The 11,689-nt window shown below is 39.9% G+C and overlaps 2 non-coding genes and 1 pseudogene across 2 annotated transcripts; all 3 read right to left on the bottom strand.

The window, feature by feature from the left end:
- Positions 1 to 316: 316 nt before the first annotated feature.
- On the bottom strand, positions 317 to 500 carry LOC135491778 (U2 spliceosomal RNA). The gene has a single exon (XR_010447893.1). It is a non-coding gene; the product is annotated as a U2 spliceosomal RNA (small nuclear RNA).
- Positions 501 to 7,082: 6,582 nt separating this feature from the next.
- Positions 7,083 to 7,281, bottom strand: LOC135491856 (U2 spliceosomal RNA). The gene has a single exon (XR_010447938.1). It is a non-coding gene; the product is annotated as a U2 spliceosomal RNA (small nuclear RNA).
- Positions 7,282 to 9,646: 2,365 nt separating this feature from the next.
- LOC135491864 (U2 spliceosomal RNA) lies at positions 9,647 to 9,746 on the bottom strand (annotated as a pseudogene).
- Positions 9,747 to 11,689: the final 1,943 nt, after the last annotated feature.

Raw genomic sequence — 11,689 nt, 5'->3', positions numbered from 1 at the left:
ACGTCATCGATATCGTCACAGGGGCTTCCCGTCACCAGGGAGGTCGTCTGCGGCCAGGAAGCCATTTAGGCGCCAGACAGAGCTCGGACACGAGGTTATTCGACCAAACTCTTGCCTTGATTTAATGCCCACACACAACTGTACCGGTATCTGTTCTTGATCTGCTTAGCTTCTGATACATATTTAGTTTAATTTGAATCACCTGGCCCCAGGACCCCCCCCCCCCCCTCCCCTCCCTCCCAAGCTCGGTAAGGCATGGGAAAGGGAAGTCAAGAATGGGGAAGGGCATTTGGGGAAAGGTCTATTGTTGGTTTGTTTATTATGGGCCGATCCTGGAGGTACTGCAATACCAGGCCAACCCGTGGCGAGAGCGGAGCAAGCCCCGGACATCTCGCCGAGGTCCAAAAATCAGTTTATTATCGAAGCACCTCAATGAGGTGCGTATCAGATATTAAGCTGATAAGAACAGATACTTTTTTTTTTTAGTAAGTAAAATTTATTGCACATACAGAGATACTACTGACTGAAGGCTGAATTTTAACGGGGATTACATAGATAGATTTAATTTACAACTAGGATTTAAAGGGGGTAATGATTTAAAACAGTGTATTAGTAACGACACTGTGTTCAAAAAGGAAAGTGTTAGTTAGACTTTCCTGTAAAAAGGGAAACGACTGGAATAGAACGGGTTAAAATTATATTTACATGACGAGATGTTGCCGCAAACACGGATAATTGAAAAATTTAGTAAAATGAAATACTACTTGGCGCGAGCCTGCACGGTAATAGACCGCAGACTCACGCCTTTTACAACGAGAATTGGAAATTTATTAATGTTGTAAAATGGAACAACGAGGCACACATGCCGACACGGTCGATGACCGGCCCGCACGCGCGCCTATAGAAAAGGGTTGACAATAACTTGAAAGATTACAGCAGCATAAATTGAACATACGAAATAATAATAATACACAATTGTTTAACTAGATCAACCGAAGGAAAGAAGACTAAAGCCGTCAATGTTTATACAATTTAAAATCAGGCAAGATAAAGCCTTCTTGAATTTGACGAAAGCAATGAATAAACTAAAGAGGAAAAACTGATTCAAAGGAGTCACGTGGCGTGATCGGTGGACAAAGCCGATCACGTCACTGCCAATGAAATTTAATAAGAATGCTAGTACTTAGGATTGACGGTTGTTTAACATTTTGTTAAATGATTTGACGAGTCAGAACAAGTAAAGGCAAATGAGTTTATATGACGGTTGATCAACAGAAAACAATTGAATTAACATAATTATATAGACAATTTAAGCTCCAGTACCCCTTCTTCTACAGAGCAGAAGACGGGATACTGACACCAATACTTTTTAAACTTAGAAATATTAAATCTGTGATAATCACAACGAATACGGGTATTTATACGAGATACAAAATACAAAATGAGAGAGTTGGAAGAGATGGTCTTCTTCTCAAACTTTTTTAAATTACGCTGTATCCAAATGGTACGCGTGTACTCTGTACATAGATATAATAAAAGAGATTTTACGAAAGGATCTTTAACATAGATATTTAATAGGTATATGTGTTCAAATTTTAATTTCAGATCAAAAAGAGAGAAAAAATCACTTAGCAAAGACTTTAATGGTTTGACAAGAGTACAATAATAGAATAAATGTTGTTATGTCTCGTGACTGAAACCACAATGAAAAGAGCAAGGCCTAAGCCCATATTGGCCACGAGACCATTGAAATATTTGATTATTAACGGGCAATACCTGCACGATCAGTCTGTACGAAACGTCCTGTGAAGCGGGTTCAATAAACTGATGGTGCAGGTTTACAAATACATTTTTAAAATTAATAGATGGAAACAAAGTAATACATCGTGGGGGCTTTGTAATTGTGCCGAGAAGCAAGGAATATATAGTTTTAACAGAGGCTTTAGTGTGATCAAATTTTGGAAAAGTAGATTTTAAGTGAACAAAGTTCTTAATGGCTTTTTGATAAAAAGGTGATAAAAGGGAATTATGAGGGGAAGAGTTTGACCAGAGATTCTTATTATATTTCTGAAAGTGCAAAGCACACCAGTAATTGGTGAAAGGGTGCCAGGCCGCATCAAAATTAACAATATATGTACACATGTGGTTTATTGATAAGGCTCATAATTTTAATGCTATGTTTACAATGGCGAGACCGCCGAATAAAAAGGGAAGAAATTGAGTGGCACGAGCCAAAGGCTCAAAATTGGCTCGGGGCCATAGAAATATAACCAATTGAAATTTATCTATATAACATTTAGGCATAAAATACACACTACCAGTATACCATATCTTGGAACACGCAAACGTACTAATAATAATAGACTTCTGTTTTAAAGTAAGACCAGATAACTTAGAGAAATTAAGAACCTTAACGAACTTATTAAAAATAGGACCCCAAACATCATCGTGTGAAACCGTATACCCAAAAAGACAACCCAGTAATTTAACCCTGTCCGGCCAAGAAATGCCAAAGGGGTGGTCACTCCGTGACTTCCACTTCCCAAGAAAAAACCCTTTGGACTTAATAAGGTTGAGAGAAAAACCAGAAGCGAGACAAAAAAGTTTGACAATATTCATGAAAGAGGCCATGCCTCGGTCGCTGGTAACAACACCAGTGACGTCATCGGCGAACATTATATTTTTGACAGACCCCGGCCGTCCGGGAAGGGATAATCCTTTAATGGCCTCTTCCTTACGTATTTTAATAGCCATAGGCTCGAGACACAAAACAAATAATAAAGGAGAAATACTACAACCTTGCCTTACACCACGAGAATATGAAAAAGGTTTAGAAACGTAATTATTAACAATAACAGAAGAAGTAACATTAGTATAGAGGATACGAATCCATTTCTGAAAAGAATCATTAAAACCATAACGGGTGATTGCCTCAAAAAGAAACTGATGAGAACATCTATCAAAAGCCTTTAAAAAAATCCAGATTAATCCAGGCACAGGGAATATCCTTCTGACTAACAAAATCAAAAATATTACGTAATAAATGTAAATTATCTGTGATAGATCACCCTTTGATCCCGGACGTCTGATCAATATGAATAATAGATGGCATGACATTGCCTAAAAGTTAAAACTTTGGACAAAACCTTATAATCAATATTTAAAAGAGAAATAGGCCTCCAATTCTTCATGTCCTCAGAATTGTTGGGGTCTTTACACAATAAAGAAATATAAGAGGGCCGCTGGGACTCGGACAAAAGGCCCTCCTCAAAAATAAGACTATAAAGTGAAACTAACAATGGGCCTACTAGATCAAAGAAACCGAGATAAAACTCCTTTCCCAAACCATCCGAACCAGGCGATTTATTATTCTGCATGCCCTTCAGTGCATACAAAATTTCCTCTAAAAGAATAGGTCCGTCACACAGCTCTGCGTCAGAAGACGAGAGCTGAGGAAGGTCAGAAAGAAAATCATTCATGAGGTCAGCGTCAATACCCTCATCAGAAAATAATTGAGAATAAAAGGTCCGAAAAGCATTAGAAATAGACTCTGTGTCTGAAAAAACTTGACCATCAACCACTAACTTATTAATAACTTTCTTTTCACTACGTTTCCTTTCCTTAATAAAATGATACTTGGAGGGCTTCTCCGAATCTTTTAAAAAATCGCATTTAGAGCGAATAAAAACACCAAAAACCTCTTTGTTATATAGAGAAGAATGTTGTTCCCTAATAACATTAATTTGATCACTATAGTCCTGCGGACTAGAAGAAGATAATGAGGATTTTTGTAACATAGAATACTGCCTCCTAAGAGAATTAATAACGGATTTAGAAACATTGGCTTTACGCCGAGAAAAAGCAATAATAAAATCTTTTATATCCGACTTTAAAATATCCCAGCTATCTAAAGACAAAATAAACCCGGTCATTTTCTGCGACCAGAAATCATAAAAACTTTTAACAAAAGCACGATCAGAAATAATAGAGTTATTGCACTTCCAATAACTTCGCCCGAGGTGGATAGTTTTACTCGGAACGATGTTCATAATAATAAGGTCGTGATCGGAAATACATGATGGCGTCGGACATACCAGGAATTCCGAGACGCTACTCATTAATTCCTTAGAAATATAAAAACGATCCAACCTACAGTGTACGGCATTTGAATGCTGCGTTGTGGACACTGAGTTTGGATAAAGAGATCTAAAAACATCTAGCAAAGAAAAATCCCGACACAAAGAAAATAATTCGTCCGAACCAACTAAGCTTCGGGCGGGGTTCCCCCCGACCTTGTCTAACTTGGTGGACATTACACAATTAAAGTCGCCGCCCGAAATAATCTTGGGACTTGTATTGAAATAAGTATAAAGAGTGGATAAAAAGGTCCTACGTTCGGCCTCATTTGTGGGTGCATATATGTTTACCAACCGGAGTTTTAACCCTCTGACTCTTATGTCAAGAAAAATAATACGGCCGTCTAGGTCATAAGAAAAGTTACTAGTAACAATATCTGAAGAAAATATTAAAATGGCAGAACCAGTACTCTTCTGCGAAGAAAAAGACCAAAAAGCTTTGGCGCCAAAATAAGACTCAATCCTCTTGGCCAAGGAAAGAGAAGAAACATTTGTTTCTTGTAAAAATATAAAATCAAGATCATACTGTAAAAGATAATTAGAAATTAGACGCTGTTTTGAAAAACTTGAAATACCTTGACAATTTAGGCTAGAAAATGAAATATGAGACATTATAAACAAAGGATTAGAAAACAAAACGGCAAAGGCTGAAAAGATACAGATATGGTATACTGAAAATATTTACAATACTAACATGAGAATTTCTGATGAAACATATGACTCCAAAAGGAGGAAAAAAACATTGTCCGTAGGTGAATCGAGGTGGTTGTATTCCAGTTATCAGTTCTTTATTTTCACTATATGTCCGTTGTTCAAAATCGTTGTCCGTTATATAAGTCCGTCTGTTAGCAATTGTATCTAATGATTATTATCCACTTCCTCTTCATCAAACACACTTATTTTCAGTTTTTTGGTACTTGGGGATCCTTGTCCCTCTGGAATTTTTTGACTATATGGAGTTTCTGAAAAAAACTCCAAGGCCTCCGCCAGTGAATTCTTTGATTGGATCTGATGTGATTGTGAAAAAAGTTCTTGTGATGAGTTTTCTATAGGGGTCTCAGAAGGGGTTTGGTTTTTCCTTCCTGAGTCTCTGGCACAGTCAATATTTCTTCGCATTCCATATTCTCTACGTTTGGTTTTAGAATTGGATCCACCTCCTGGGTAGGTGGATTTTCCCCTCTCATAATTGGGATATCTGGGGTCTCTTCCTCTGATGCGCTCGGACAGTCTGTAATTAGTTCTTCGCTTACTGAGTCTATTTCTGAATCTACTGAATCCAATCTACTTCTTTGGGCGGGCGGTCCTTGGGGTCTTCTCGTTGTGTCACATTCAGACCTCACATGTCCCAACTTGTTACATTTGAGGCAAAGAGGTAACCTACCTCTACACGTTATAAGCATTGAATAGCCGTCCGCCGTATCTATTCTATGTGGAATTGAATGTTTATCCTTTTCATGGATTTTAAGTGTCACCACTCTCACTCCCGTTTCCATTACGTATCCTTGGATCGAAGTTTCCTCATTTGTCACTTTAACTATTTCCCCGATATGACTGAAAACTCTCCTCACGTAGTCGTTACTCACATATATTGGTAGCCATAATACTCTAAGAGAGACGATTTCCTTATCGACTGCCGACAGAACCACTTTGCCGTTGTTATTGCTCTTTGAAATTACCTGGCCGAGGGAAGCAAAATGTCTGGCTTCATCCACGTTTCCGAACACCGCGTAATAATCTCTTGACGCCTCTCTCTGGTACAGGGATCGTAAGGTTGTATTCTTATCCATTCCAAATTCCTTCAAGAAGGAGACGACATCATGCCTGAAAGCATTAAAAAAACAATGTATGCGTACAGTCCCGGCTACCAATCTGTTGCTTATATATCTTTCCTCAATAGCCTTCAATTTTTTACAGGCCGCCATCCTGATTAGCAAGATGGGGCTGCAAAAATACAACAAATAAACGGGAGTAACTAGGCGCAGTAACCGACACTACTGAAACGAAGTCAATAGGCCGAGAAGCGATGCCGGCGTCGGCTTTGAAAATTCTACATGTTGCAAACGGCGTGAATTGTCCAAACCGTGACGTTTCGGCTGCGTGTGACGTAGTTGATTTGGTCAACGCCAGATGGCAGCAGACGACGTTGCAGGTGCCAGTGTCCTCGGGAATCGACAAGGCAAATTGTCCGTGGAGCGAGGAGTGTCCCCCCCCAGCACAGTAGTTCCTTAGAAAGTCGAAGGACGCGCCTCGTCCCGCGGTGGCCAAGCTGTTCTGGGCGTGTGAGTGGCTTCGCGGGCTCTGGGAGTTCGAGGTGAGTCCGTCCGATTAGGGCGTCTGAATGTAGGTCGCAAACACGGCGCGGAACGACACAAGCCAATCGAGGCGGTGAGCAAGTTATTTCCAAGCGAATCTTCCAACGGCAACCGAGGGAGAACTATTCCAAGCATGCCCACCTTTTCACACGCGTTTCATGCAGGCCTGGCGCTGCTCTTTCGACTGGCGGGTGGCCCCCCCCTCCCCCCCGTTCGAGTGCCAAATTCGGCCCTGAACGTCGAGCACGGCCAGTTTGAGCCCTCACTGACGTCACTGTCGCCACTGTCGCCAGGGACACGTGGTTGCCTGGCTGCGGTGACGTCATCGATATCGTCACAGGGGCTTCCCGTCACCAGGGAGGTCGTCTGCGGTCAGGAAGCCATTTAGGCGCCAGACAGAGCTCGGACGCGAGGTTATTCGACCAAACTCTTGCCTTGATTTAATGCCCACACACAACTGTACCGGTATCTGTTCTTGATCTGCTTAGCTTCTGATACATATTTAGTTTAATTTGAATCACCTGGCCCCAGGACACCCCCCCCCTCTCCCCTCCCTCCCAAGCTCGGTAAGGCATGGGAAAGGGAAGTCAAGAATGGGGAAGGGCATTTGGGGAAAGGTCTATTGTTGGTTTGTTTATTATGGGCCGATCCTGGAGGTACTGCAACAGGCCAACCCGTGGCGAGAGCGGAGCAAGCCCCTGACATCTCGCCGAGGTCCAAAAATCAGTTTAAAGGTCATATATCAAGGTTTGAAAACATGCTTGATACTCATGAAATATGTTGAGGGTTAAAAAAACAAGATCCCAGACATTAAAAAAATTCTAATAATAAAGTCATTATTTAGTTATTTCAATTTTCAATTTGAAACTATTTGAATTTCCCACCACACACAACTTTAGATTAGTTCCACATGTGGCCGCTAGGGATTTTTTGATGACGTAGGTCGTGTCAGTCAGAACAAAGCAAGATGGCTTCCGCATACAGTTCAGAGAGTGAGAGCAGTGAATTTGAGGATGTTTTGGTCGATACAGAAGGATATTTAAACGTTGAGCCATACATGTTCGAGCCATTGATATCACTAGATCATAATGAGAGTGATCATTCGGACGAAAGTGATGAGGAAGTGGAGGATGAACGCCCTGAACATGCAGGCAACAGAAAATGGCAAGTTTTGTTTACATTCTCACTCTGTTCTCTATGCACACAGCACTACATCATGACATGCATCCACTACTACTATACACAATTGGACTTTATCTGATGCTCTGGCACTTCTTGGATGGCTTTGTATTGGTTCAAAGGTTGTATGTATTTGAACAGTCTCTGAAGGACATTTGCCATCTGCCATGTCATGGACTCGGCCTCATCATCACTGAGACTGAGGGAAGCCAAGGAGGGCAACTGGTAACTGGTCTAGTGTTAATCATAATTTTTTGTAAATATGTAAACGTTTATCACTTCAGGTGTGACTGTGGAAACTGCACAGCTCAAATCACTGGAACAGAGTCGATGTGCTGCAGTGACTATTCCCCAGTTCTGGCCAAGAAGGAAAGTTATGAGCCAGATGGAGTTGCCTGCATAACTCTGCATCCCGGATTCGCAAGCAACTGCCTTGACCGATATGTCCTGGAAAGTGCCATGTATGAATTTATCCAAGATCAAGGGCCAATAGGAAATGATCAGCCAATGCACAAGTAAGTTGAAATAAGTAAAATAACAGAAACTTGTACATGTACACTTCCTATTTATTTACAAAACAGAAACAACTGCTTTCAGCACAAAGGATTCATGACCATACTACATTGTATGCATTATGTTTCATCTGAACTCAAATTTTCTCTCAAACTGTCTTTTCAGGTTATGGAGATACCTTGCATACCGCAGATTTGTGCGCTGGTGCTGGCAACGTTTGGGCAAAAAGCAAAGACTTCCTCTTCCAGTCTGTGCTCGTGACAAAATTCGCTCTACCTGGCCCTCAGAGGAGTACACTGGCTTTCGTTATCCAAAGAGTTGAGCGTCCGATTAAATCGAGTCTTCCGGCTATCCACGACCTCAAGTTTGGTTTGACTTTTCGTGTATTTCGTACAGACTGGCTTGGGTGTAGACTTGATGCGATCTTCTCTATTGGCCAATGCAGTGCTGTACGAGGGCATTTTCTCTCGAAGTCTCAATACCTCATTCAGTAGAAGTTCAATGTATTCTGAAAAGGAACGAATATTTTGATTTTTTTTTAACAATAAATATTTTGTATTTATAGGATGTCCTGTTTGTTTTTGGTGACACAAGATCATCTCCATGAAATACCTCTGGAAATGGAAATGGTGTTCACAGTCAAATGGAACCTCTCTAAAGGGACCATCTCAAAATTGACTGATGCCAAAATAGAAGAACAGTGTTAGTCTCTCTGTGAACACATTATGTATAACAACCGACCTCAGCAGCCTCGGGCATTAAATGCAATTGACATGGTTGTGTAGCCACTGTACAGTGGATGACATGTGCCATTTGGGTAGTATGAGTGTTGTGTGCATCAGCAGTGTATAAATCATGAAATAGTGTTCAACTCACTTCTTGATGTTTACGTTTTTTGGCTAACGAACGTTCCTTTGGAGGCTGTCGCATGTAAGTGGGGTTGGTCAAATCGAATACAGATGGAACAGCTGTTTTTAACAAGTGGCATTTAATATTCAGTTGGATGCAGATATCCGGCTTCATGTGATAATCCGTATCGATAAAGTGATCACTGCAAAGTTTGGCCGAAGGCCCAGGCTTCCAACACTCCAAACGTTTGCACTTCCGAATCCACAGCTTCCTCCTCTCTCGTTCAACTGGCTTTGGAAATTCATGAAAATGGGTCCCATCCGTCATTCGATTGTTCTTTGTGCTAGCCTTGACACAATTCGGAGCCACACAATACACCATAGTGAATGAAACACATTACTTCCAGGTGTGCATAACTAATTAAGGCCCTCCTGCTTTTATGATTGCATGACATGATCTACATCACAACTTTTGCTGAACCCGCCGCCTGGCTCTAACAATCCAGTTGCTAGCCTGATCAGGTAATCAAGTTGTCAAACACATAATTGGCTATATCTTCAGAATGGATGGAGCTAATTGCATTTGGTTTTCTGTATTGTATAAAGTGTTAGGTACACTTTTGAAATCGTCTTACAGCAGAAAATGGCAAAAAACCTTGATATATGACCTTTAATATCGAAGCACCTCAATGAGGTGCGTATCAGATATTAAGCTGATAAGAACAGATACTTTTTTTTTTTTAGTAAGTAAAATTTATTGCACATATTGATTACTTATATATATTACATACAGTGATACAAAAGGCTGAATTTTTTCGGGGAATACATAGATAGAAATAATTTACAATTAGGATTTTTTTTTTAAAGGGGGCAATGATTTAGACAGTGTATTAGTAATGACACTGTGTTTATAAGGAAAGTGTTAGTTTGACTTTCCTGTAAAAAATGAAACAACTGGAAGAGAACGGGTTAAAATTATATTTACATATCGAGATGTTGCCACAAACACGGATAATTGAAAATTGTAGTAAAAATAAAAATACTACTTGGCGTGAGCCTGCACGGTAATAGACCGCAGGCGCACGCCTCTGACAAAGAGAATTGAAAATATTTTAATGTTGTAAAAATGGAACAACGAGGCACGCGTGCCGACACGGTCGATGACCGGCCTGCACGCGCGCCTATAGAAAGAGTTGACAATACTTGAAAGATTACATCAACATAAATTGAACAAACGAAATAATAATAATACACAATTGTTTATCTAGATCAACCGAAGGAAAGAAGACTAAAGCCGTCAATGTTTAAACAATTTAAAAATAGGCAAGATAAAGCCTTCTTGAATTTTTCAATAGCATTGATTAAACTAAAGATGAAAAACTGATTCAAAGGAGTCATGTGGCGTGATCGGTGGACAAAGCCGATCACGTCACTGCCAATGAAATTAAATAAGAATGATAGTATTTAGGATTGACGGCTGTTTAAAATTTTTGTTGAATTACGAGTCGGACTAAGAAAAGTGTAAATGAGTTTATATTACGGTTGACCAACAGAAAACAATCGGGTTAACATAATTATATAGACCATTTAAGCTCCAGTACCTCGTCCTCTACAGAGCAGAAAACGGGGTACTGGCACCAATATTTTTAAATAGAAACAGAGGAAACCTATGAAAATCACACCGGATACGAGTGTTTACACGGGAAATGAAATATAAAATGACAGAATCTGAAGTGATGACTTTCTTCTCAAATTTTTTAAAATTACGTTGTATCCAAATTGAACGAACATATTCACACGAGAGGTATAATATTAATGATTTAACAAAGGTATCTTTTATATGAATATTTAAGAGAAAAATAGATTCAAACTTTAACTCCAGATCGAAAAGAGTGAATAATGTACTTAAAAGAGATCTCAAAGGTTTAACAATGGGACAATTATAAAATAGATGTTGGAATGTCTCGTGACCAAAACCACAATCGAAAGAACAAGGCAGAGGCCTTGAATGGCCACGAGACCACTTATATATTCGTTGATTAACAGGTAGTACCTGCATGATCAGCCTATAAGAAACGTCCCGCGAAGCGGGGTCGATAAACCGATCATGCAGGTTTACAAAAACATGTTTAAAATTTACATAGGGAAACAAGGTAATACATCTGGGAGGTTTTGTTGTACAACTAGTAAGGAGAGAAGTAATCATTTTAACGGTAATTTTACATGGATCGATATTAGGAAAGGTGGTCTTGAAAGATTGAAAACATTTAACAGCATATTTATAATACAGAGGCATTTGGTTACCATGTGGACAAGAGTTAGACCAAAGGGAATTATTATATTTACAAAACTGTAGAGCACACCAAAACTTTGAAAAGGGGTGCCAAACGGCACCGTGATTAATAATATAATTTGTCATATGTTTTATTGCCAAAGCAGCTAGTTTTTTGGCTCACCCTAAGGGGAGTCTATATGATAGCGCTGTGTCCGTCGTCGTCGTCGTATCCTAACAGTGGCACGTTTCTTAACTGCTAGGGCTATGAACTTGAAACTTTGTACACAGAATGCCCTAGGTCAGCTGACCTCTGACACTGGTTTTCGGTCCGATCTGATTCTCTGTTTGGCCACCAGGGGGCCAAATGTCGATATCTAAAAAGTGTGATATCTCGATTATTAGTGACTTGTTTTTGATAAAACTTTT

Source organism: Lineus longissimus, chromosome 7 (genome assembly GCF_910592395.1).
Source record: "Lineus longissimus chromosome 7, tnLinLong1.2, whole genome shotgun sequence".
NCBI lineage: Eukaryota > Metazoa > Nemertea > Pilidiophora > Heteronemertea > Lineidae > Lineus > Lineus longissimus.
This window is presented reverse-complemented; position numbering and strand designations above follow the sequence as displayed.